The sequence below is a fragment of the Lissotriton vulgaris genome, chromosome 6 (assembly GCF_964263255.1).
Source record: "Lissotriton vulgaris chromosome 6, aLisVul1.2, whole genome shotgun sequence".
NCBI lineage: Eukaryota > Metazoa > Chordata > Amphibia > Caudata > Salamandridae > Lissotriton > Lissotriton vulgaris.
Window position 1 is genome coordinate 1,856,406,904 of NC_141694.1, and position 25,775 is coordinate 1,856,432,678.

Sequence of the window (25,775 nt, forward strand, 5' to 3'; positions counted from 1 at the left end):
CCGGTTCTACATGCAAGTTAAGGGCACTGCCATGGGGTGTCCTTATGCCCCAGAAATGGCAGTGCTCTACATGGCACAGTATGAGACCATGTTTGTGGAGAACAATAACCCATACATTGGAAATATCATACAATGGTGGCGCTATATAGACGACGTCTGGCTCCTGTGGCAGGGGAGCCAGACTGAGCTGTTGGCGTTCCACGAATGGATCAATACTAGACATGGGGACATTAAATTCTCTATCGAGACAAGTACCGTGAGAATGACATTCTTGGACGTTGAGGTGACCTGTGAGGATGGGAGATTGAAAACATCCCTATATAAGAAATCAACGGACAAGAATACCATCCTACATCATAAAAGCTATCACTCCGGAAGCTTAAAGGCAAATTTGCCGTATGGCCAAATGCTGCGCATTCGGAGAAATTGCTCCGAGATAGGCGATTATGACTATCACGCCCAGGTGTTCTGCAATGAGATGATCCATAGAGGGTACCCAAGGAAGCTTTTGAAGCATTCCTACAAAAGAGCTCGGTTTACCCCTCCGGAAACTCTATTGCAAACCAAAGAAAAGAAGGAATTAGACCGAATGGTATGCGTCACCACCTTTGGGCCTGACACGCACAAGCTTAGACAAGCGGTGCTTAAAAATTGGCACCTTTTGGAGGACCTAGAATGTCCTTTCCCGCGCCCAATTTTTGCATACAAAAAGAACCGGAGCTTGGGACAACAAATTGTGAGAGCTGATCTCCCTAAGCAGCAACCTAAACACGATCTTCTAGCTTTGTGGGACATGAAACCAATAGAAGGGCACCATAAGTGTGGGAATTGTGTTGCATGTGGTAGTACTATTGAAGGAATTGAGTTTTAACATCAGGGAGTTAAGTGGAAACATCTTGGTTTTTCAAATTGTAAGACCAAAAACGTAATTTACGTGATTATTTGCCCTTGCCGGAGGATCTATATTGGCAAAACAAACCAGCAGGTTAACCTTCGCATAGGTCAACACAGGTCCAGAATAAAGAAGAAAATACTCACTGCGCCCATGGTCGAACACTTTGTTGAAATGTCCCATAATGACAATGACTTTAGATGGTCTGTACTTTTTACAATGAATAATGCACAGCGCCCTGTAGACATCGACAGGATGCTCCTTGAGAAAGAAGCATATCTGATTCTGAAATTTAACTGTATAATGACTGGTTTAAACAGTATGTCAGAATTGTCAAGAATCTGAGGCTTGGGGTCATACTGCTTGGTTGTAGATGATGTGGTTGCAGGAACGTCCTGTAATAAGTACCAAGCAATTATGTATTATCAACTTCCTGCTACTAGAATGAAGAGTGTGCGATTCAATTTCTATTTTGAATTGTGCCATACAGCGAGCCATGCTTGTAATCACCCTTTCTAAATAATACTGAGATTATTTTCACAGTCACACCCACAGGGTGCCTTAAAACTTCAGCTCCCACAATGCACCTAATGCAATAGTGGACTTTTTAAACATTTGAAAATGGCCGCCGGCTTCACAAACGATTAGCGAGTGATCGAGCAGCACCGGCTTCACGTAGCGGAGCAGACCACACCTACAGGTATTGTGGCAACACGAACGTGTCGGTCTAATTCGTTTGTGGTTTAAGCCTAAAACCGCGACTGACACAATATTACGCTTCCCTTCATAGAGAGCGATTGATTTATTGTGGAAACCGGAACTCGCGAGCAGAAACAAAGGCGAGCTTGATATACGTTGAGCCCCGGACGGGGCCACAGACGGGGGCGAGAGGCGTCACCTCGTTCCATAACAAAACAGGTAGGGAGTTGTTCGCGACCTGATAATAACGTAATACGAGTTGTTATGCAAAAAATGTGGGCCCTGATGAATGCATTGTTCAAATAGGTGAACGAGGCCGCCGCTGATGAACAGATGACGCAGCTCAGCTGCATTATTACAGTGGATTACATGACAGGTATGACAGGCATACAGTGTTCAGAAAAATAAACAAAAAATTCCAACTGATATGTACAAAGCTGCTAAAAGAACTCTATGTGTCTTTGTTTAAATAGGATTAAAGTAAACAGACACAGAAATTCCTCCGCCCCTCTCGCAGCGCCAGCCCGCGTAGACCGAGGTATGAATTCCTTAGTTATCCTGACCAGTTTTTCCAACGCTTTATGAGTATTTCCCACAAATACAGACAATATGTTGTTGATCTTTAGATTTTTAAAAAAAGGTGTAAAATCTGAGACCTGAAGAAAGGAGTGTATCCACCAATAGAAGCTACCAGTGGTCCCCCACATAGGAAGATACAGGTACATATATACCCTATCCAAACGGTTCGTTTAGAGAAGAGGTGAATAGGTTGTCATTAAAACTTCATGTTTTTTTGCATCCTAAACAGACGACTAACAGAGCCCTGATGATGGTTTGGGGATTCATGGCCCGAACTTGAAACGCGTCGGCAAATCCATCAAGAGCCAATTAGTACATCTAGTGTCTTTTGATCAAGCGATACATGTTTTGTTGCTCTTGTTATGAATTTAGTTCGTTTTTTAAAAAAAAGTAATTATGACTATGGAAATGATCTAGTGTATTGCAAAATCGATTAACTGTTATTTGCATTGTTTGTTGGATGTTTTTTTGATATTATTTTCTTGGATTTTTTGTGTTGTTTTATGTTAATTGTTGACTGAGTAAGACTGTAAGTAAAACTTTTGTATTGTGTATTCTTTCTCTGTCACTAGAAATTCTTTTGTATGAAATTACATGACTAAGAGGTATAAATAAATATACCGGCCCAGATTTAATGAAATTGTTTATTTGGTCTTAGCTGAAATTATATTGTAAGTAGTCTGAGAAGGGGGCACTTTTGTGTGTGTTTAGATTTATAAACGGTCCAGCCCTTCCTCAGCCCCGCCAAGGACCTACCTCCTTCTGTTTCTGACAAGGCAGGTGAATCCCGGGGATTTCATGTGTACCCTGCGCTGTCGGGCCTTAAGGCTGCGGTTCTCCCCCTTTTCTGAAGCGGTTCTCCACTCGGCTTATCATCCGCAATCCGACTGACAGACCGAGCGCACGAACCTAGCGATGGAACAATACCTCCGGTGCCTCATATCCTCCCTTTCTTGTGATTGGGTGACTGCTCTCCCTTTGGCAGAGTTTGCGTATAAGAACAGCTTGCACTCTGCTTTGGGCATGACTCCCTTTTTCTGTTCTATGGGTTATCACCCTATGGCACTGGCTATCCAGCCTACTGGACATGTGCCAGCCATAGATGATGTGTGTAAATCTCTGAATAACATCTGGAGTATTGCACAGGTTAACCTATAGGAGGCTAAGGCTAGTATGAAAGCACAGGCCGACAAACATAGGGCTCCAGCTCCTTTGTATAAGGTGGGTGGGCGAGTCTAGTTGGCTACACGTAACCTCAGGATACAGGGGTCCTGTAAATTACAGCCTAGGTATGTGGGCCCTTTCCCTATTGTGAAGGTGATTAATCCAGTGGCAGTGAAGCTTGATCTGCCTGATGAGTATAAAGTCCACCCAGTGTTTCATACGTCCTTGTTGAAACCGTATGTACCATCAGCCCAGGTGTTACCACCTCCTCCTCCTTTGTTGGTTGATGGACAGGAGGAGTTTGAAGTCCATGCTATACTGGACTCAAGACGTAGGAGGGGTCGCTTGTTTTATTTAGTGGATTGGAAGGGGTATACCCCTGAGGATCGGACCTGGGAACCGGCAGGGGGGTACATGCTCCCAGGTTGGTCAGCTTGTTCCATAAGCGGCATCCCTCTAAGCCCCGTCCTGTAGGGAGGGTCGTTGGAGGGAGGTACTGTTAGGATTCGTGTCCAGTCCCCTTTCTATGACCATGCACTATCCATCACCTGACCAGTTCAAAATTTAAGTGCAGCCCTGTCAACAGCAGGCACATACGACACCTGTGATACAAGACAATATAATACACACAGCAGCACATATTAATATGTATATCCGCATATCATCATATATACCTTCCCTGAAATGAGAGAATTTGTAAAAGTTACACGCCCAAAAAAACAAGCATTTGCAATGCTATTGGTCCCGCATTTGTGAGAGTTTAAGCTATTGGCATTGCAAATGACAATGCATTTTATTTATGTGTTGTTTTTAAAACGGATAAATAAAAGGCATTGCCATTTATAATGCCAATAGATTAAACTCTGCGCAAATGCAAGACATATCGAATTGCAAATGTGTGCTATAAAAAAAAGCGTTAGGAGAGAGCATGTTCTGCCTGCAGCAGCAGACAGGACAATGCTATAAGTTTTATGGTTCCCTTAGATCATGGAGCGGTTGCAAACACAACCATAAATTAAATTATTCCATTATGTTCTGGGAAATAGTTTGCTGTTAAAGTTATTGTAAACATTAAACAAAATCCATGACGGTGGAAGGAGCAGAAGATCAGGTCTAGGTGCAGTTAAACATGGTTTGGAGAACTTTGTTGCTGATTTGGCTGCAAGACCACAAATAAATATAAATGGAATGCATCAATAGGGCAAGTGTATTTTACCTGCTTTAGCAATATAATTGTTATAATTGTAAATGTGATCGCTGTAGTGTGTTATGGTGCACTAACATTCTGGAGAGGGTGATAATGTATCACACATGCACACAGAAAATAAATTAATCCATTATGTTTGTGGAAATAGGTTGTGTGGTGACGCTCTAGTTGTTCCGCTGAGCTCCGCAAGGGATGACGGGAACGTCAAGCGAGGGTCAGAGTGCCGCGGTACGAAGCGGCGATTACACGCTTTACCGACCCTCGGGATTAAAGAGTTTTAAACACGCACAACCAAGCTTATGTGCAATTAGTTACGGCGGAAATGCACCGTTACAATGGTGACGAGGCTGAGGGACGCTGCGGCCGCTAATTGAGCAGCGTGAGGACCCGGCTAAATACAAGACCCCGAGCGCGGCAGAGGGAGCAAGGACCCCGCGAAGGCAATGGAGTGGCAATGCTTGTGCTGACAGACGGTTCTCGAGGGCACCAGCTACACATAGAGGAGGTAGCCACCTAAACCCCTGACCCAGCAGGCACGTGTATGCCACAACACCCCTCCACAGGCACCACTGGCAAGCCCAGCACAAAGGGGGCCACAGTGAGCCTGGTGCAGCACGACACGAGCTCTCGCCCACTGGACAAACATAAATTGAGGACTGCCCGGACACAGCAAACAGGAGGCAGTGAGCAGCAAGACCTCCACAACATGAGTACAGCGAGGCAGTCTGCCTCAGAAGGCAACCGGAGAGAGCAAGGGCTCAGACATTAGAGGGGGGGAGGGTGCTCCAAGGTCAGCAAGACCACAATAGATTACAGCGCTGGATTACCCAGGTGGTTCCCAAGGAGGGGAAACAAGTCCTGCTCACGCACAAGACAGCAGCTCAGGAGAAAGGCAAGCCCCGGGGAGTCCACCAAGTGTGGCAGCACAGCAGATCCCTGTGCAACGTAACACAGAGTAAATGTGCGCGCAATCGTCCTCCCTCACCAGTTTAGTCCCTTTCCTACCTAAGAGAGGAGAACCAGCCATGCTGTGGGAAGACTGGAAAAGGTACTTCCTGAACTACCTATCCACCCTAGAAGAAGAAATAGACGGGCGTACTCAAGCTCCAGGAGGAAGAAAATATTTCTCCACAACCTAGGCCCATAAGGCATCAGGGTATAGGACAACCTAGTGAAGAAAACCAGGCTTCCTACGGACACAGATGAGTACCAACATGCGCTGGATGATCTAGACTCGCACTACCGTCCGGTAATATGCATAGCCATAGACAGATACCATTTTTTCCAGAGGAAACAAAGCGGTGGGGAATCGATCGACGAATATGTTGCAGCACTGCAGAAGCTACCAGTAACGTGCAAGTTTGGAACGCTGCATGACGAACTAATCAGGGATCAGATCATAATACACACCTCAAACACAGCCATCCAAGAGAAGCTGTGGGTAAATGGAGATGCTCCCCTCAAAGAAATAGTGGCAATGGTAAAGAAGGCGGAGCTGTCCAAGAGGTGCGCGGAAGCAGCAAGTAAGGAGACAGTCAGCAAAACGGCAATATGCAAGGTGTCAGACAGAAACAGACTAGCAACAACCCAACAAGCTACACCGCCCAACGCAAGGTATCAGAAGAAATATCCTCAGAGAACTACGGGAACACAAAGACCACAAGGAGACAACAAGAATAATTGCTACCGGTGTGGAAGCAAAAAACATGCTAGCAACGACAAAGTCTGCCCAGCCTTCAGGGCCAAATGCTCATTCTGTGGAATAATGGGACACTACGAAAAGGTGTGCAGGCGCAAGCTCAGGAGGATGGGGGTCAAGTATGTGCCTCAAGACTATGAAGAGGAAGAAGAGACACCAGGACACGAAGAAGAAGGAGAAGAAGTCTTGTGCATAGAAGACGATGAGGTCCAAGAAGCCTGTACTACAAATGACGATCGGCGGAGTACAAATCAATATACTGGCGGTTTCAGGTTCCCCGTACATTATAGTTCAGAGAACTGTGTGGGAAAGAGACTTTGAACACATGACAAAGGCAGGCTTAAGTCCCCCTGACATACGTCCAGTCACGTACACAGGCGAACCCATACCCATGGTAGGGTATTGTCCTCTCACGCTTGAGTTCAAAGGTCGAACAGCGGATGGCAAGCTGTACTTTGCCGACAAGGGGCATTTTGTTCTGGGATGGATAGATCAAGGCGCCATGGGAATCCAACTTAACCCAGGAGGAGTCACCCAAGTCCAAATGACGGATACAGAACAAGAGTACAAAGAAGACACGTGGAAGAAAGAATATCCAGAAGTCTTCAAGGGAACCATAGGTCGGATGACCAAATTCACACACAAAATACGCTTAAAGGATGGTGCATGACCGGTAAGCCACAAAGTCCGCAACATTCTCTTCAGAAGCAGGGAGGCGGTGCAGGAAGAACTACTACGTCTGGAAAAGAATGGAATCATAGAAGCAATTGAAAGTGCTGAGTGGCTTGCATCCTCGTTGTCGCTCAGAAACCCAACGGGAAGGTACGGCTGTGTGTGGATCTAAGGGAACTTTACAAGAACATCTCGGTGGACAAGTTTCCACTACCCCGGATAAACGAGATGCTATCTAAGACGAAAGGGATAAAGTGGTTCTCCACCGTGGATCTCTCATCTGCATACCATCAAATTGCCCTACATCGTTCATGCAGTCACCTAACATCATTCATAACACCGTTCGAATGTTACAAATTCCTTAGAATGCCATTCGGATTAGCATCCGCAGCAGCGGTGTTTCAAAAACTCAAGCATAAACTAAGACGATATCCTCTTAATGGGAAAGTCAAAGAGCGACCACGACACAAAGCTACAACCATTCTGGCGCAAAACGGACTCACCACGGAGTGGGCAAAATGCAAGTTCGGTGTAAGGTCTGTGACATACCTGGGTCATGAGATCAGTGAAAGGGGAATAGAACTGAAGAGAGACAATGTATCAGCCATCAAAGACGCACCCACACCCACGAACAAGGAGGATATTCGGTCGTTTCTAGGCATGGCGGAGTTCTACAGTAAATTTGCCCCACACTTTGCTTCCAAAACCCATCATCTGAGACAACTCTTGAAGGAAAGGAACAGGTCCAGTGATGAGCAAACAGAGTTTGACGAACTGAAACAAAACATTTGCAAAGCCATACCCCTGAAAGGATTTGACCAAGCTGCCTTGTCCATACTGACCACCAATGCCAGCGACAAGGGACTGGGGGCAGTGTTGATGCAGAGGTCACAGGAGGGAGAAGTCACCACCGTCAGCTTTGCCTCAAGGTTGTTAGCGCCCAATGAAGAAAAGTTCAGCGTGATAGAAAAGGAAATGCTGGCAACAGAATGGGCCATGGAGCGATTTAGGCAGTTTTTATGGGGCTCCAGCTTCTTGCTCTGCACAGACTACAAACCGCTAGTGAAAGTTCTCACCTCCAGTAGGCATGCACATGTGACCCCCCGCATAGCAAAAATGACCCTGATGTTATGGATTACGTATATGAAGTGGAATACATACCGGGAAAGAGAAAAAAAGTGGCTGATTTCTTGAGCAGAGCGGCAGCTATGGAGCCGGCGGCAGATCAAGAGCCCTCGGGATGGGAGGGCTACTTGGTGGCGTCCACACAAGCCCATGAAACCGAAATCAGTGCAGGAGAATGGGAAGAAGCGTACAAGCAAGACGAGACTTTGAGGGCGGTGAAGAGCTACGTGGCATGCAGTTGGCTGGACAAGAAACGCCTAGACAGCCAGGTGAGGAAATTCTGGGAAGTTCAAGAGGAACTGTCGATTGGAGACAATCCAGCGTTCTTACTAAGAGGAGACAAAGTGGTACCCCCTCAGACTTTAGTGGAACACCTCCTAACTATTCTACATGAGGGACACCTTGGAATAATGAAGACCAAAGCCAGGGAGAAGCAGGCTTATTGGTGGCCTGCCATGGACAGTTAAGTGGAGAGACATGTCCGAATGTGCGAACCATGCAGCAGGGCGAACAAAACACAGGTCTTACTGCGGCCGCCGTTGGGAAGATTTGCATGCCCCTCCAGTCCTTGGGAGATGCTGGCGGTGGACATATTAGGCCCCATTCTGGATGCTAACGTAGTGCCCAAATATGCTATAGTACTGGTGGACGGGTATTCCAAATGGCCGGAAGTGGAAGTATGTGAAACTGCGGACACTGAAGCAGTGCTTTCTTTCCTCACATCCATCTTCTTGAGAGAAGGAATTCCTAAAGTGATCACATGCGACAATGGACCGCAATTCGTGTCCGCAAAATGGGATGCATTCATGGTCCGAAATGGGATAGAAGTAAAACACACCCCAGTCTACCACCCAGCGGGGAACGGATTGGCAGAGAGGTTTAATAGAGTGATAATGGGGTCAGTGCAAGCAGCAATAAGTGGAGGGCAAGATTGGGAGAAGGAGCTCCAAAGGATGTCATGGGTGTATCGCATTACACCTGCAAGCACAGGATATAGCCCCTTCAGAATACTGCGTGGGCGAGACCCATTTACAAAGGACAATCTGGCGTGGAAGCATCCTATAGTCCAAAGCAAGTGGTCCCCGGCAGTCGTAGGTCAGAATATTGAGAAGGCACAGGCCTTGTATACAGAACATTACAACCAACATCGGAATGTCAAAGAGGTGGCCCTAGAAAAGGGCGAGTGGGTAAGAGTGAAACAGGCGGTGTTAAAGAAGAAGGGAGACAGCAAGTTCACCCCTCCACTGCAAGTACTAGCGCCGTATGCCAGGATGGCTTTGCTGAGCGATGGTAAAGTGTGGTCACAAGACAGGATGGCGAAGTGTAACAAAATCATGAAATGGGAAGTTCCAGATGAGTGGAGTTCGCTCACCCCTGAGGGAAGTGATGGAACCTGAATGGCCGAAGCAACAGAGTCCAATGAGCCTGGGACAAGTCCTCTTCGTTGGAGCAATGATTTGATTAAAAAATTTATAAAGCGCAACGAATGCCCGGAGGCGTATTGGCGCTGGCACTAAAGAAAGCCATGTCAGAGAGAATGCATGTGTTTAAATGTCTGTTTGAAAAAGCCAGGTTTTCAAAGTTTTCCTAAACATAGTGAGGTTCGAGCTACTTTTGATCAAGATGGGTAGACTGTTCCAGAGCTTGGTCGCTCTTACCAAAAAACATCTGCCACCCCATCAAACTTGCTTGAATCTAGGTGCTTGCAACAACCTGTGACTAACAGATCTAAGATTCCTCGTGGGGGCATAGTATTTTACTCTGGAAGTCAGATAGAGTGGACCTCTGCCATGAAGTGCATTAAATGTAATGCATAATGCCTTAAAAGCTATTCTTTTTCTAACAGGCAGCCAGTGAAGTGCCACCAGTCGCTGAGCAACTGATTTGTGTCTGGGAATGTCCAAAATTAATTTCGCTGCCGCATTCTGCAAGAGTTGAAGCTTGCTTAGATATTGCTTTTGGATTCCAAGGTATAGTGCGTTGCCATAATCCAATTTGGATATTGCAAGGGCAATTACCACTGTTTTCAGTGACTCTGGAGGGATAAAATCTCGGATCTTTCTGATCAGTTTGAGGGTAGCCCAGAACCTTGCTGTGAGAACATTGATCTGACAATTGAATGTTAGCTAATCATCAAAAATCACCCCAAGGTTTCTGACTTTAGAAACAGGTTGGGGACATTCACCCAATTCAATTTAGTTCCCCAGAGTAAAACCTCTGTCTTGCTGCCGTTAAATTTCAAGCAGTTTGCCTGCATCCAGCTACATACCTTTGACATACAGGTGTTAAAACGGTCTGCCACCTCGTTTTCCTTGTCGGTAATTGATACCACAATTTGTGTGTCATCTGCATAGCTGATTACAGAGAAGACAAACTGTCTGATTAAGGCTGCGAGAGGACCTACATATACATCGAAGAGCGTAGGGCTCAATGCTGATCCCTGTGGCACTCCGCAATGTAAATTGAAAATTTGTGAGCTAGTACCTCCCACTTCTACTCTGAATGATCTTTCAGTCAGATAAGGTAGAAGTAGCTCCAATGCTAAGCTATTCACGCCCAGCTCAGACAGTCTAGAGATAAGGATGTTATGATTAACCGTGTCGAAGGCCGCTGACAGATCTGACAGTATCAAGGCGGCCTTCCCACCTCCATCCAAAGATTGCCTGAGTTCCTCACTAGCCGTCACCAGGGCCGATTCCGTCCCATGCCCTTCTCTGAATCCGTTCTGGGAGTGGTCCAGCGGACTGTTTGAGGAGATGAAGGTGGAGAGTTGAATATTAAGCATTTTCTCCAGGACCTTTGCACAGAACAGAATTCTAGAGATTGGGCGATAGTTATTGGCATCGTCAATGCTCAGGTGAGATTTTTTTAGCAACGGGAGCACCGATGCTCTTTTACATGCCATGGGAAACTTCCCACGCTGTATAATTGCCCCAAATATATCCGTCAGATAAGTGCTGAGCTCTTCAGCACATAAATGATAGATCTTGGGGGGTCAGGGGTCAAAGGGAGCTCCTGATTTAATTTCTTTGATGGTTGAATTTGATCCCTGCTAGGTGGGATGAAAGAAAAATTCTGAGTCTCTGTTCTAGGGAGGGCATTAGTATTGGGCTCATACGAAATGTTGCCGAAAGTGTCATAGATTACTTGAACCTTCTCAACAAACGCCTGACCCAAGATGTTGCAGAAATCGGCATTATCACTCGGAATCCCTTTCACTGGGATTTTTGCTAATTTTTTGACCGTCTTAAAAAGTTCTTTATATGAGTTACTAGCTAGTGCGATCTTATTTGAGTAGTATCTGCTTTTTTCCTCCTTGATCAATTTTTTATATGAGGACAGTGACTGTGCATATTTCTTTTTTCATTCTATACTGTAACTTGATCTCCATTGTTTTTCTATCCTTCGGCACAGTGTTTGTGAAGCCTTAAAGTCCCTGAGAACCAGGGCTCTGATAGTATTCTCCTTTTTGTCGAAGAAGTGAGAATAGGTGCAGCTTTATCGGCCGCCTAAATAATCCAGTCGCTAAGATTGTTAACCGCAAGATCCAGGTCTGATCCCGGATTAGGTGCATTCTTTAATACGGAGGTGTGGAAAAGGTCCTGATCCATTTTTTCCCAGTTTCGATAGGAAAAGGATAGTGGCAACGCAGATTTACTATGTGCTTGGGCAGAGACTTCTATTAAAAATATGATTGCTTTATGATCAGACCATACCACCGGAAGGATTTTGTCAATACTAATCAGAGGATTAGACGTAAAAATACCATCCAGGATGTGTCCTGCATCGTGGGTACATTCTTTAACCAGTTGTTCCAAGCTTAGCCCGCAAGTACCTCTACAAGGTCCCTACGGCTAGTACATAGGAAGCTCTCAAGATGGTGATTAAAATCCACCAGGATAGTATAGCTAGCATAGATTATGCTAGATTCTAAATAAGGGGTGAGAATGTTGAGCAGTGGGCGCTGAGATTTGGGAGGGCGATAGATTAGGAGGCCATTAAAAGACTCATTATGGCTCAACTAAACCTGAAACTCTAGCAGTTCGCAGTCTGATGACGTACCATGAAGACCAGTACGATCAGAAGGAAGGTGAAGAAATGGGTAGAACCAACCAGGTTGCGTCACAGAGCCCAAGCGGGGAAGGACAAGGGAGTAAACGGCGAACGAGGCAAAAGGTGGGAGCTGGCTGGAGAGACAGTGGATATGGCGCGAGCTTCAGCCCTGAGCGAGTAAGAATGAGGTCTGGCGGAGTGGTTAGAGTGCATAAGAAATTTGAGGACTTTAACATGGAAACCAAGTAAGACTGTTCCTTCATTAAACTTGCCTATGACGTAACCTCCCTGGCTGCTGATTGTGTGTAATGTTCTTACTGTTGTTGATAATGTTAAAAGGGGGAGATATGTGGTGACGCTCTAGGTGTTCCGCCGAGCGCCGCAAGGGATGACAGGATCGTCAAGCGAGGGTCAGAGTGCCGCGGTACGAAGCGGCGATTACACGGTTTCCTGGCGCTCGGTAATAAAGAGTTTTAAACACGCACAACCAAGCTTCTGTGCAATTATTTACGGCGGAAATGCACTGTAACAGGTTGCTGTCAAACTTACAGGAAATCCAAATCTATTATGGTTAGTAAAGCGAAAGAGTGTGTCTTATTGCAATTACACATGGAGATCCAGCACAAATGAAAAAGTTAATTTATTACAGTTGGGGAAGTATGAGAGCGTGTTATGTTGCACTAAGACCCAGGCTGCGATCTAAACTTTACAGAAACACAAAACAAAATGCCCGAGAGTCTAAAAAACGAGAGACCGTGTCACGGTACACTTAGACTCTGTTGCTGATGAAAACATAACACAAAGACCACATAAAATGCATACCAGTGAGTGAGGGAGCAGTCTGGCGCTTACGTGCCAGGTGGTCTGTTTGTTTACAAAAGGATTGCATGTTGCTTCTTCCACTCCTCCGCATCAAGCCTTATATGTGTTTAAACCTCATGCTCTCCAAAATCCTTTATTTCCTACCCCTTACAACCCCCTTGACTGTTGCCCACTCGTGCATTGAATGCTCTCTACCGCCCCCAGTACCCCACGGCACCCCTACCCCTCACCATCCCTGTTTCAATAAAAAACTAAAGGGAGATGTAGCCCAGATTCTGAAGGAAATTGATTGTGCCAGCGTTCATGAGAAACTGCTTTCATGTCAGTAAAAGCAATGCAAACTAGGCTTGAGAGAGGGTTGCATGGCTACAAGCTAACACTTAATGAATTCACTGTATATGTCAAAATTAAAGCTTAACTCATTTAGCAGTTATGCCTGGTTTTTGCCTGTACCGTCGTGCCTTCGCACTCTGACAGCAAATAGTTCCCCTATTCACAATTAGAATCCCCAATGTTTGAGAGTTAGAGGCCTTGGCTTGAAATAGCCATTTTCAATGAAAACGTATGTGGCTGGTGCCCGATATGGAATGTGGTCATGGTACTTTAACAACGGTGGATGATACAGCATGTTCTTTACCCGTGTACCAGAAGATCAGCTTCGTTCACAAAGCACATGGATTCCCCATTAAACAACGGCACAATTTAAGAAAATTATTTGTTGTAGTCTGCCAGAGAGTAACATTTCTATCTGTTCATCTTAAAAATGTAAACTGCATGGATTATGGTGCCATCTGCTGGTTGAGATTTAGATTAGTAAATGTGTTTGCTAGATCAGACGCTCGATTTATATTATTTCTACGCAACAGTTTGTGTACCTTCCTCTGAACTCAATGCCATTTGTTGCTACTCCCTGTCTGTTACGTTGTGCAGAACTCGCACTAACCTCGGCGGCCCCGCAGCACTAATTATCACAGGAGCCGGCGTTATGTTTTACACATGGCTCCCGACTGCCGTCGTGTAGCCCCGCCTCTGTATTTATTCACTCCAGAGCCTGACATCATGCGTCAGCGCTGGCGTACTCCGGCGGCGCAGGTATGCTAGACCGCTAACTCGCACGCCGGAACACTGCATTCCTTCTAACCTTTATTAAACAGCAAAATATCAAACACAGTAGAAAATAAAACAATGTAATGTAATGTATGTGGTCTTGTAAAGCGCACTGCTGCCCTGAGGCGTCGTGGCGCTGTAGACCACTGGGGAACCCGTCCTGGCTATCCCTGTGAGATGGTCCCTACTGGGTATCTCCAAGTTGAAACCAGGCATCCCCAGCGAATGTGGGGGGCCGTTGTAGATATGAGGCAAGCTAATGCCCAGAGTTGCAGAGTGTGATCCCTGGTTAGAGTAGGCACCGAGACAAGAATTATCGAGTCCACTGACCCTGGTCCACGACCCTGCCGCGTCAGGAATTGAACCCTGGTCCCGGGCCGTTCTCTGCTTCCGGGTCTGACGCCTCTAACCAGTGAGCCACACCACTCCACAAAACAATGGATCTGTTACCATTCTGACAGTTTCAGTTCCTTAGATCACTACACCAGATAGTCGCCTATCTGGGAAGAGGGTGCGGGATTTCTTCGCAGACTATATCTGGACTGTCCTCCTCTGGATGGGGCCACCACGGGTGTCATGCGGGTCGGGGTGTTGTTTCCCGCAATTGTTGACGGAGAGCTTGGCAAGCTTTCCCCTGGGGTGGCTGGCGGTGATTGAGTGTCTTGGTCCATCCGGTTCTCTTCTTCGGTCGGGTACTGATCCACTTCTTCATCCTCTCTCAGTGGACTCGGGCTGGCTCTCCTGAGGTCGTGCCCTGGATGAAATGGTGTACCAGGGTGTGCTTTCTTGAAGAATGAGATGTCCCTTGTGACGGTCTCGGCTCCTCTCTGGGCGGTCACCATGGTGCCCGACCGGCGGGTGACAGTCCATGGCCAGTGTTCGAACGGGAGTCGGAACTTGCTTCATGGATATCGATCCTTAACATACACCTGATCTCTGGGTTGGATGTTGAACTCCCTGGCTCTCCGCCGTTTGCTAGCTTGGTCGTTTGAGTGAGTCCGGTTAGCTAGGGTTCTCTCCTCGTTGGCCTTTGCAGGAATCCAGGTTGGGTGGTTTGGGAGTGTGTCAGTCACTACTCGGCCCATGGTTGCTCCTCCTGGCGCTGCCTCTGTCGTGACGTGTGGGGTCATCCTGTACTCTCTCAGGAAACTGTAAATGGCTTTCTCCAATGGTGATCCATCCGCCAACGCTATGCGTATAGTCTCATTGAGTGTGCGCATGAATCTTTCCACTTCCCCGTTGGCTTGGGGCCAGCGTTGAGTTATTTTGCGGTGGTGAATTCCCCAGCTCTTTAAGTATTCTGCAAACTCTTGACCATGGAAAGGGGACCATTGTCCGTCTTGACCACTTCAAAGATACCGTGAGTGGCGATGGTCTTTTCAAATTTGGAAATTACTTCCGTGGTTGTCTGGCTTCCCACGATCTCTACCTCTGGATATTTTGTGAAATCGTCAATGATTACCAAAGCATAGCGTCCGTCAGAGAGGTGCCCAAAGTTGGCACTCACGCATTCCCACGGTCTCTGAGGGTTGTCTTCAGTCACGACTGGGTGGGGACGATCCGGCTGCCCCGCCGCTTGACACCAGTTGCAGGCTCTGACGGTTTGTTCTACCATCGCGTACATCCCGGGGAACCACACCTTGGCTCTCAATCTGCTCTTGGTTTTCACCATGACCTGGTATCCTCGATGCGCTAGTTCCACTGCCTGATGGGTTAGGCTGGTTGGCATGACAAGTCGGGGACCTCGTAGCAGGCATCCTTGGCTGTCGAGGGACAGTTCTTCCTTGACTCGCAGGATAGATTCCAGTGTCGTTCTGGCTTGCGGTGTCCTCCTACTCAGAGAGTCTTGGATGGGGCGCCAGTTACCGGACTGAAATGCGTCTGCGGCTAGTTCAAGGCACTCATCGCTCTGGGAAGCTTCAATGATGGTGGCTAGGCTTATGGGTAGGGGTCGTGATCTTTCCGTCACCAACTGGACATACTACTCTGTGTCCTCAGCCTCTTCTTTCTCATTTGTTGTGGCTTCTCTGGGGTGCCTCGACAGGTAGTCTGCCGGATTTGTTGATCCCGGCTTGTGTCCACTCGGTAATCGTACCCTTGCAATTGGAGCATCCACTTCTCAATTCTTGGTGGCAGTTTTGACACCGAGCCCTGGAATAGGGGTATGAGGGGGTTTGTGGTCCGTAGATACCGTGAAGGAATGGCCATACACATAGACATGAAAAAGTCGGCAGGCCCAATGGATGGCGATGGCCTCTCTCTCTATCTACGAGTACCTCTGCTCCGTGTCGGTTAAAGAACGGCTGGCATAGGCGATGGGCGCCCATTCTCCGTTGCTCGGAAGTTGAGCCAGCACCGCTCCTAAGCCGTAGGGGCTGGCGTCCACGGCCACATTGGTGGGCTTGGAGGGGTCAAAGTAAGACAGGGTGGTGTCCACTGACAGAGCTGCCTTCGTGTCTCGGAATGCTTTCTCCTGTTCCGGGCCCCATTGCCACGTGGTGGCAGATTTTGTCAGTTCCCTGAGGGGTTTTGTGAGCTTGGAGAGGTCGGGGATGAAGCGTCCACAGAAGTTCACCATACCCAGGAAGCTTCTCGCTTCCGAGACGTTCGTTGGGGCCGGGGCTTCTTGGACATCCTTCACTTTGTCTGGGTCCGGCGCCACTCCTTGTTTCGAGAATGTGTACCCGAAGAAGCTAATCTTGTTCTGCAGGAATTGACACTTTTCTCGGTGCAGGGTTAGGCCGGATTCTTTGATTCTTTGGAGGACTCCCCTCAGCCTCTGGTGGTGCTCTTCGATTGACGATGCGTAAATTAGCAGATCATCGCTCACGTTTAAGACTCCCGGAAGTCCACTGAGGACCTCTCGGATCGTATTTTGAAATACCTCTGCGGCACTTGATATTCCAAAATTGAGGCACCAATATCGTCTGAGGCCTACATGTGTGGAGAAGGTGGTTATGTATCTCGAGTCAGGGTGGAGCGGTAGCTGATGATAACCGGAAGGAAGATCCACCTTTGAGAACCAGTTTGCGCCGTTTAACTCCCCTAGGATGTCGTCTATGGTGGGGGTTAGGTGTCGCTCTCTCTTTACCGCCGCATTTGGGAGGCGCATGTCGACACAGATGCGGACCTGTCCTGGCTGTTTTGGTTTCCGGGCGACTATGATCGGGGATACCCATGGGGTGGGTCCACTGACCTTCTCTAGGATTCCTTGTTTCTCTAGTGCCTCCAATTCATCTTCGACTTTCTTCCTCAAGTGGAACGCAATGCCCCTGTGCCTCAGCGCAACCGGTTGGACCGACAGGTCGATATGGAGGGATACTTCTTTCCCTTTTAGGCATCCAATGCCTTTGAACACTTCATCAAACTCCTCCATGATGGTGTCTTATTCCTCCTCCAACACTGCCATGGCGAACAATATGAGCTTCAGATCTTCGGCTGACTGTCCTCTTAATAGCATGCCACTGCCTTCTTTCGTGACATATATAGTGGTAGGTACCTTTGACTCTTGGTGTTGCAGTTCTGTTTTGAAACACCCTATCAGGGGAATGGGTGTCTTCTGGCCATACGCAAACACTCGGATTCTTGCCTCGCGTAGGGGAGGTCTTGCGCGCAGTTGGTTGTACACATTCGCGGCCATCAGCTCAATGGACGCTCCCGTATCAATAGTGGCTCTCACCTCTTGTTGGTGAATCTTGATGCAGCACTTCGGGAGGCGGCGTTTCTTTCTTTGTGGCTGGTTGATAGCGAACACGTAGTGGACCGGGTAATCTTCTGCGTCGTCGTCCATGTCTTCACTGTCCTGTTCTTCCTGTACGGCATGTGCGGCCTCCTTCTTGCCTCTTGTGGACCTGCATACCGCTGCAAAGTGGTTCATCCACCCACATGCGCTGCACTTCTTTCCTTTCGACGGACAGTCTTGCATGCGGTGGGGCTGGCCTCCGCCAAATCCACACTCCTTCTTGTCTGGTTGCTTTTTTCCTCCGCTTTGTCTCACTTTGGGTCTTACCACATTCACCTTCTCCGCCGTGTTGACTTGTTCTGTCTTGATGGGTCGGTGTAGGGCTGCTTCCATGTGGGAGGCTCTCGCCTGAGACAGTTCTTTGGAGCGGCCAAGTTTGAGTATGTCTGCGAGGGGCTTGCCATCTTCTTGGAGGATGGGGACTCGGAGTTTAGATGAGAAACAGCCCTGGATGATCTGTCCTCGGATTTCCTCTTGTTCTTCCCGGAATCCACACGAGCTGGCCAACTCCTTCAACCTGCCATGGAATGTGTCTAATGACTCCTCGGCTTCCTGCTTTGCTTGGCGGAAGATGAACCGCTCGTAGTCTTTTCTCGCCATTGGCTCAAAGTGGGCGTTCAATGCAGTGAGGAGTGTGTGATATGTCTTCGGCGTTGCTTCTACTAATGTCTTGTAGATGCGGTGAATATCCTTGCCCCCTAGGTGGAGCAATAGGGCTCTGTGCCTCTCCCGGGATATTCCTGCCCTCTGGAAGTAGATCTGGAGGCGATCTGTCCAGTCCCTCCAGCGTGGGGTAAGGGACAACAGAGCTCCATCGACGATAAATGGCTCGAGGGCGGGAATTGACGCCATCTTGGCGCGTGCACAGCGCGCTGCGCAGGCCGTCTGACGCTCTCCACTTATGTGTGGTGGTAGTGGCCTGGTTGATGTCGGCTTTCCCTTGCAGGGCTTGTCTTCCGCTTTCCCTTAGTGGTGGATCCCTGCCGGACGCCACGCCCAGTACTCAGGACGGCTTGATGTGCATTCAGGGACAGGGCTGCCTCGTGGTGTGGGGTTACAGTGTCCTGCGCAGGTCATGTTCTCCTTAGGGCTAGGGGCCGGGCTCCTATGGGCCAGTGATTGCACCACATGCCTCACCTCGGTATCACATTCCTGGCAAGGCCCTGGAGAACCATTTAGGCCTGGATACTGTTGCCCCAGCGGAAAACACCATCAGAGCAGCAGGGGGTTGGGCACACAGCATGGTGGGCTTCAAAAGACCCTCGTCGCCAGTGTGGCATTGTGCAGAGCTCGCGCTAACCTCGGCGGCCCCGCAGGGCTAATTATCACAGGAGCTGGCGTTATGTTTTACACGTGGCTCCCGACTGCCATTGTGTAGCCCCACCTCTTTATTTATTCACTCCAGCACCTGACGTCATGCGTCAGCGCTGGCGTACTCCGGCGGAGCGGGTATGCTAGACCGCTACCTCGCCCGCCAGAACACTACACTGTCAGCAGGGTGAGAAGATTCAACTCTACGGGACTATTGTCCGTAGACCAGAGATTCTATTGGCTCTTTTAGCTACTTTTAAAGCGAAGGAGCCTCATGGGCATACGTTACGTTCTCCCTTGTGTCCGCCCCATGTAACATTGACACTGACAGTTTCATAGCTCATACTTCCTTCCTCAGTCCTTCTGGTCCCAAAGCGCATGGCAACTACTCACGGCCTGCCTTTTCTGTACTTTCTCAGCTGATTCTGTACCTCAACTCCCACCGAGCCTTGCCTGGGAAGATACAGCTTCCGCCACTTGCCGTTTCACTTGGGTAGTTCCGGCAAGAAACTTCTGTGAACATCCTCTTTCGGGCGTGTTAATGTATAAGGCATGTCAGCCAGACATGTCTTTCGGCTGTAGCGTTGATACGCACATCATTTTGTAGAGAACCGTAAGGCTGTCCAGTCGTAAACAAGCATTGGCAATGCAAACAGACTCTATTGCACTGCAAATAGCAATGCGTGCAGGGGTGACGAGGCGGGGGAGGCAGTGAGAAGCCATTGGACTGCGGGGGCGGGGGGGGCATGGGAAGAAAGTAGTCTGTGCTGTGAAGGGGCCAGTAGCTGTGGAAGGACACAAATGACTGACCTGGCTGTTATGGAGAGGGACTAACATGCTTAAAACCAATTGTAAGGCAGCATTTAGAACCTAAGTCAATGAGGAAGAGGGGCCGGAGAGTGGGCGGGGCTTCCACAAAGCTTCCGCACTATAGTGTATATTGCATGCCTCGCAAAGCGATGGCAGCATATTCGTGCTGCAACGCTAGGCGAGACCTAAAAAAGGGGGAGGAACTACATCACCACTACAACACTGTAGGTGATTTGTCGTAAGAAAATTGCTGTCTGTCAACTGGTATAATTGAGAACAAGAAAACCCAGTCATGAATCTTCACTAAGTGAGAAATGCTGAAAGACATAGGTACATCCCTTCCAGAAGATAGGGAATGTTGATCAGACAGAACCACATTTTATCAAGAACATCCAAATAATTGTTTGCAAATCGTGATGGATGAATGGACCAAACTTGTGATAACTTTGGGAAAAGTTGGACCAATCACAACCCTTTGGCTGCCAATATACCTCACCACAACGTGGAGCATGGATAGGTATTGCCTGTATTTGAGGATAAAAAGCACGTCTATACTAGACTCTGTTCTTTACCCTAAAGGGAGAACTCACAAGCACATAGCATCCAACAAATGTAAATGTAAACTCTGAACTAGAGCAACGTTCCAACTTGCTTAACTTCTTCAAAGTTCTGATGTACTCAAAATAAACAATTTGTACACTAAAGAATCGAAAACATATTGCACAAAAGCCAGTGGTTTGGAAAAACCATAGATGTGTGAAAATGCAACAGAACCCTGTGAAAGATCACAGGAAGAAAATAGAGCTCTTAGCTCACTACAATAGTCCTTAAGAGAACATAATGCAAAGTCCGAGGAAAAAACAGCTGTATAATAGAGATGTTCTATAGTAGAGAAATACACTACCACAGTAGTATTAATGAAGAGCTACACAATAGCAAACCAATACTCCACAAAGAGTGAGTCACATACCCATATGAGAGGGATAACATCTCTTGAGATTAGCTCTTGATCAGGGAAAATTGAAAATAAAAGTAAACCAGCTACCCAGGTGCAAAAACCATCCCGGAATTAAAGACTCAAATCCGAAGACTAATACTCTCATTATAAGTCAAAAATTGTGCTTCTACTTCAACACTACTAATTCAATGAAGGCCATAACAAAGGGACCACAGCCGCGGACACTAAAGAAAAAAATATACAAGACCTGATAAGGTCCAATCACAAACTGCCAGCCATGAGGCACTGGACTCAAATAAATTGATTCCGTTAAAAGGTAAGTCCTTTGGACTCTCCCAAACATTCTAAGGGAAATTGGAATCACACAACCAGCTTGCCTCCTCAGAGCTACTGATCTAGTCATAGCTATACCTAGTCAGTTGACAGAATTCCATAGGGCAAAAGAAGCCCTTGAAAAAACACAGGATGTGTTTAAAGATCGTAGGACTGAACTAGTGGACGCAAACAAATTTCGGACACACGTCTCCAACCACCGAAACTCCCTGCTCATTGGAAGCAATGGAGGAGCTCCCAAATTCAGCAAAGCTGAAGCTGCCTGCACATCAAGCCCTCTAGCCTTAGGAGTCTGATAAAGACAAACCGGGTCATCTGGAACAGGTCGATGATGGTGTGCAATGGCATGCTGAACAGAGACTCCCCACGTTGGCCTTGCCCATGTTCCCAGAAGAATGTTGTATAGTGACTCTGCGAAAGGAAGCAAAGGCTCAACCTCAGTGCCTCCTTGATGGAGCAGATCCAAAAAGGGATCAGAGGACACCACAGGAGGCTGCAACTTTTAAATTTCAGCAGCCCTTTTAATGACCCCAGCAAAAGCCGCACAGCCTCTGTCGCTGTTCTAGGAGGTGAAAGTAAATCGTAGGTAGGGGACTGTTGTAGACTAATGTCCCCACCAAAAGCCAAAAAACCTCCTGCATGAGGCGGGCCAAGAGCACCCAAATGCTCAACGCCACCAGTATCTGCAGACTCTTCTTGTAACACTGGGGAAATGGCAACCAAACTGGCCTCATTCTCAATTTGTAGAGGTGATGGCACCAAAGCCTCACTGGCAATAAACGGTGTCTCCGGTGCCAACCGGCGTCAAGATGGTATTGTATCGACATCCACCATTAAAGGTGTCTCCGGAGCCGAACGTCGTCAAATCAACGTCCAACACTAAAGGTGCCCTCGGCGTTACACAATGTTGATTTGGTGACAAGTCCCCCACTGCGGACGCCACCAACATCATAACAGGAAGCAAGGATCCTCAGGGGGCGCAAGGGCGACTCCGCCGGCGAACTTTCAATCAGAATACCGTAAACCTCTTTGGGGCCCGAAGGCATACACTGGAGAGGTGTTAACCCAAAAAAGACTTGTAAAGTTTGGAAATATACTTCCATTTTGGCCATTGTTGCTACCTCACCAGGATATGGTGGAAAGCAGGGGGTTGACTCCTGGTCAACTGCCTCCGGTAAGAACCGGGAGGAACTGGCACCAGTGTCATGACATTGCAAGGCTGAAGTCCTCCGTGACTTCGATCCCTTCCGATGGGATATACCTGATTTTGAAGAGTGACGTCCACTGGAATGGACCCGTGACCTGCCTCGAGCAGGAGCCTCAGAACATGAAGGAGTTCGGCACTGCTTGGACTCCAAATGAGATAGCCAAGTTGATAGCAACTTCTTCATGACTTGGGCTTCAGCCTCTTACAGGCATCGCACTCCTCAGAGTCGTGGTGCTTGCCCAAGCACCACATACAAATGGTAAGTGGATCCATTGCCGACATATGCTGTGTACAGGTCTTGCACGTTTTAAAGCCTTAAGGCATTGGCACACTGTTCCAGAAGCGAAAGGCTTTGAGGAAGCCAAAACACAAAAAGAGACCTAAGGAACCGCTTATGGATCTGCCTTACAGCTCGGAAAAGAAGAAAACGGACGTCCGCGTGCTGGAGGGGACTGATATGCCTCCACTGATGACATATCAATAGACCACATCAATACAGAGCCATACGATGCCGTCCCCCGGCGTGCAGAGGTACTGCTGAAAAGTCTCTGGATACAGACTGGGCCTGGGGGAAAGTTAAGGAATCTGTGGATAGATGTCTCTATGATATGCTGTGTTTCACCTTACGAGTTCACATGGCAAGCACAAGATTTTAACTATGTGCTTACCCACTGGCTTGGTTCCCACTCTGGCTGACTGCAACACCTGGGGGACTATTTTTGCCACAGTTTATACTCTTTGTCACGGCGCTCTCTCAATGGCCATTCTACCAAACATCCTCAATCAAATACAGAATGAGCATGGGCGGGTCCTGCCCTCGATTTGGGGATGAAACTTATAGGTAATTGTAGGAGGCACCTGGCACTAATACAGACAACCCTAAAGATAATGTTAGTGCTCTTTGATAACCATAGAAAGCTCTCAGAGTGGTAGCTGTGAAGAGCAGCCTTCAGACTTATCTTGAAGGAATGTTAAGCAGCTTGATTTACAGTTTATTCTGTGGTGTAGATTAGATGAAAAGAAACCATACAGTGTTCAGCAAAAATAAGTCTATTTATTACAACACAATATCACTATCACATTGGTATATCTCCTACCCGGAGATACCAACACAATACACACAAATACTTCAAAAACAATCAGGTAAGTAATACAAAATACAGTGGTCTCCAGGAGGAGACCAAACCATGTACTAAAAAAGAGGAATGTGAACTGTAAAGGAGAATGGAACTTGGACAAAATGACCCAGAGGAGGTAGGGACACCAGAAATCACCCAAGGTAAGTACTCAGGAACCACACGGTGGCTGTGTGCAGAGTGAGAACACAGCTGCATGCCAAATGGAAGTCAATGAAGAAGTCGTGGTTGCAGTTTTGAAGAAGGACCCCTTTGCAGAGGACCCGAAGTAACCCTTTGGATGACAGAAGGTTGGAGAGCCTTCCCACCCGTGGATGCCCCATGAACCAGGTTGCCTACACCAGGGAAGTCAGGTGCATAAGGGTATATTGACAACGGATCCTGCAGTAGACAGCAATGGGAGATTTCGAAAAAGATGCCTCTGGAGAAGATGTCAAAGGAGAATGGTGGAATCTAAGGGTGGATTCTGGAAGTGAAGAACCTGCAATCAGAGGGGACAGAGTCTATGCCACAAGGAGGTGACCAGGAGGCACAGAGACACAATGCCCACTGATGTTGGGATGTTCTGATGAGTCAATGGTGACTTTGTCACTGGAGCTGTGAGGACCACTGAGGAAGACAAGGAGCAATGCACAAGCTGTCCCACATTGGATGTCGGTGACTAGGTGGTCAGTGTCCGGCGGGAGCACCAAGAAGCCTTGGTAGCTGCAACTGGGGTGGAAGACGAAAATGGAGCAACATTGGGGCCAACAAGGTCAATGGGACTCACCAACAGCAGGAGAGTTGGAGCAGGCATGAGCAAGCAAGGGAGCCCGCTGAAGCAGTAGAAGACCCTGAGGAGGACCCACAGGCTGAAGGCAAAAGAGTCGCATGAGGACAACGAGCAGCTCACCAAAGATGAAGGCCCACAGTGCAGAGGATGTGGTGAGGATGTTGATCTTAGAGAAGAGAGATGCTGGAGTCTAGAGCTTCTTGTAGCCCCAAGATCTCTGCAGTGCAGAGCCAACAAGCCTTGGCAACAGCAAGTCAACGCACTGAATAGGGATTTGGTTCCAGCAGTTCCGACGAGGCGTACTGTCCTCAAAATTGCAGAGAGGACAGGTAAGGCCTTGAGGCAGTTGGAGAACCTCCACCTGTGTTGCTGAGCCTCAGGATGTCCGTAGGACAACATGAGCAATAGACCAGTCAGCTTTGCTGCGGTGCCTACAGATTAAGGGGAGTGACTCCTTCACTCCAAGGGAGATTTCTTTGGGTGTCTTTGATACCCACAGGCCTTTGAAGAACTTGGGTGAATCACCAATAATGAAGAAGGCTTGAAGAATAGCAAGACCAGAAGCAGTCAGAGTCTTTCTTTGTGGAGTTTCGGTTCCAGTCTAAGTCCAATGAAGTCCAAGTGTCCAGACAACTGTTGACCAACATAATTTCAGGGTTGAGTCTTGTCCCAGCCTAATCTGAGGACCCATTCCAGTCCAAGACACTAAGTTTTGTCTGGGAGGTGGTCACACATCCCTGTGACAAAAAACCTATTGGTCTACCATCCCCTGCTCGAGCTCAGGTCAGCAGCAGGAGGGCAGAATCGTGTCTATGGTCGGCAGCAGCACCAGCTTGCTCGCAGACCCTGAAAGGCTGTTACCGGGAGTACATGGGGAACCCAAGGGAGCCCCCCAGTACATGGGATCATACTTCCAACAACAGAATCGGTGTTGGGGTATGATTCTAACATGTTGGATACCTAACATTACCGGTCTTGGTGCAGTCATTATATAGCTAGACATTTCGTAATGACCAATGTCCACTATATGTAATAAATGGCTGACCGCACTTACAAAGCCTGGAGAATCGATTTCGGGAATTGTAGGGTTGCACTTATAACCAAGCACCCTGCCCTCAGGACTGAAGAGCCTGCCATTAGGATAACTTATAGGTTTTCAGTGCAGTAACCTCAGCTATAAGGAAACTAATATCTGTCAGGAGAGGTGCAAGCACCTACTCACATAGGCTGCAATGGCAAGTCTGTAGTCACAGTTAAAGTGGACCCCATGGGTGGCATAATACATACTGCAGCCCATGGGAGACCCTTGGTGTACCTGTGCCCTGGGTATTTTACTCACTAGGGACTTATAACGGTACACCAGTAGCCAATTGTGTAGGTACCAAAAATACTTACCATGTTAATTTAGGGGAGAAAGCACAGTTGCTGGGGTCTTGATTAGCAGGATCCCAGCAGCCTAGGTCAAAAACACACTGACACCAAGGTAA